The sequence below is a fragment of the Manacus candei genome, unplaced genomic scaffold, assembly GCF_025592945.1.
Source record: "Manacus candei isolate 608988 ecotype Guabito, Panama unplaced genomic scaffold, ASM2559294v1 h1tg000018l, whole genome shotgun sequence".
Lineage (NCBI taxonomy): Eukaryota > Metazoa > Chordata > Aves > Passeriformes > Pipridae > Manacus > Manacus candei.
In genome coordinates, this window is record NW_026138066.1 from 13,090,958 (window position 1) to 13,093,731 (window position 2,774).

Sequence of the window (2,774 nt, forward strand, 5' to 3'; positions counted from 1 at the left end):
ATCAGACCTCCTCCCTGGAACAAGACAATTTGTCCTATTTGAAACTGTTTTCTTAGCTGCGTAAGACAGAACACAAACAAAAATAAATCTAAACATTTCTAGCAGAAGACACCCAACAGAGAAGTTAATGCTGTAGCAAAGTACAGCCAAAATTTTCCCAAATGAGAATTCTTCTCAAGCACTTCAAATTAAAAAAAAATAAATAAATCCCATAACAGAGAAACATACCCCCTCACTTCAACCGTTTGTGGCACTGCATGAGTGCTGAAGTCTAAGGGTTTATCTGCCTTTGATCTGGAGCTGGGCAGTGCCAATGTTCAACAGCTCTCAATCCTACAGGGAAAATTCCTCCATGAACCAGGTCTTTGTTCTACCTCCTGCCTTGGCCGAGGGCTCTAAAAGACACTGCTTCGTAGCCACTGCTTGGTGACTTAGCAAAAACAAGTTTACCAGCTTCAAGTTATTGTGTGGGGAGCTGTTACTCATCCCTGGGACTGTGGAGTTGCTATGGTGGTAGTCTTTATCAAGGCCAGTATTCCCATCAGTGACAGGCCAGTGATACCATCATCCAGAACCACCCCGTGCTTTAGAATGGCACAGTAATCACAAAGCCTCTCCATAAATATTCTCCAAGAACAAGACACATTTCCCAAATGGGGGAAAATGCCAAAATAGCCATGTTCATCACCAGCTTTCCTCACAAAGAGGTAATTACCCAGTAATGCAAGCTATTTTATCTTGCTATGGAGTCAGCTCTCTCCAGGTGAAACTCTTTCTGGAGTCAGAGGAAACTCTCCTCCGCTTCTACTATTGTCAGATGGTGGGCCCCATCAATGGGGGCTCCTGATCTACCCCTGCTTTAACCATCTGGAATGGAATCCTTTGAGAACTAACTGCAGTAATAAGACTCCTCTTTCCGTATTGCCTCATATATTACATTAGTTTTCCCCTTAATCTCACTGCAGTGCTGTTGATTTATCACCCCAGGTCTCCAGCTCCCTTCAGACTCAACCACAGTGCCTTGGTTTGCTCCTTCTCTTCCCACCTTTAGGGAATTCAAAAGAAAATTTAAACACTTAAAACCAACAACCCTTTACACCTGCATTAGCCACTCACTTTGACTGCTGCTCACTGCCTAATCCATAGTTAATCCTCCACGTTTTATGCTAAATCACCCACTCTGGCACCTGACTTGCACACAGCCCAAACTCTGCCTTCATCATACCTCAGGGTGGGGGGACTTTCTCCTTTTGGCCTTTCTGCTCAGCTGTTACTCATTTATTAAAATATAAGCCAAATATAAAATTACGCTGGAAGGAACATGTTTCCTTGTTAACCCTTTTTGGCTCTTACCCAGAATTTGTCAGGCTATGGGGATTTACATTTTACTGTGCAAAGTTTCAGATTAATTGCTCACCATTCCCCGTGCCTCTGATGAAAGGAAGAGGAACAAGAAGGGTTTTCTCTGACCAGAACCACTACCTCATCCCCCATGAGACAACACAGGAACACACGTCCTGGTCTGTCCTGGGTAGCAGGGAGCAGCGACTTAGACAGCAAACCCTCTGGTCAGAAAGAAAATGGGTCTTATGCTCAGCCCTGCCAGTACATTCAGGGCATCTCTAGCCCAGCTGAGGGTATGGACTGTGCTGGCAGCTGCCAGACAAGGGTCTTGGTGGGTGACAGGAGTGGGAGGAGGTTTTGTTAAGGATGGCAGTTAATGAGAGGAAGGGGAAGAGGGGAGGGGTGTGCATGCTCCATGGTGGGAGCAGCTTGGGCAGAGCTCTAACCCCTTGCCTGAAAGGAACATCTGCAATTGTGCACAGAAATCCCACACATCATTATATCTCCTGGTTTAGAAGAGGTGAGGGAATGAACATCCCTCACTGGAGTCCCCATGCCCTTGCAGCTACAGCCCATTTTACCTGCAGCAGAATCTGAAGTGCAAAGACAGAGAAGGAACCCAGACTGAAGGGCCATTAGAGTCCTGATCACAAGGAGGAATCTTTGTAGAGCTTGCTACAAAGTGGCATTTGGCACCATATCATCTCAGGAATGAGTATGCAGCCCCTGCCAGCTTCCCAGAGCCAGAAGGATGGCACCAGAAACTAACCAAACACTTAATTCACTTGTTTTTTCAGGTAACATACAGGCCACCCCTATTTTCACTTGTATTTAATGAGAATCAGATTCTAGGAACAAGAGTGTCAACAAAACCAGATCAACATGCTCACTGGAAAGGTTAAGTCAACACAAGGGCATGTTTATTCAATTTTAATGTAAGGACAGCCATAGAAGTATCTGCTGGAAAGGACTTCTGGGTGTCTCTGGTCCTGTCTCCCATAAGAAGCAGGACTGTTGCCAACACTAGCTCAGATCATCCATGGCTTTGCCTAGCCAAATCTTAAAACCCTTTGAGATCAGAGAGTCTCTGTCCTCTCCGGGTAACCTGTTCCAGTGCTGCACCACCCTCCCAGGGAGAAGCTTCTCCCAATGGCCACCCTGAACGTCCCAATCACTTCTTGTGGCTGTCATCAGCAGCCATATCATCTACCACTCTGGAGGCCTTCAGGAGCTCAACCTCACGTGTCCCTGCCCAGACCAGCTCACACTGGTCTTTGGTGACGGTCCTTGCCACCCCTCCCTCTCCTGCAAACAGGGCTCCACCAGCCCCCAGAGACTCACTTCTTTTCGGGTTTCCCTAAAGTCCGTGGATTCAGTACAGCTGCAGCTGTGATGGCTTAAGCACAGAGAGATACAGGCAAGTGAAAGGC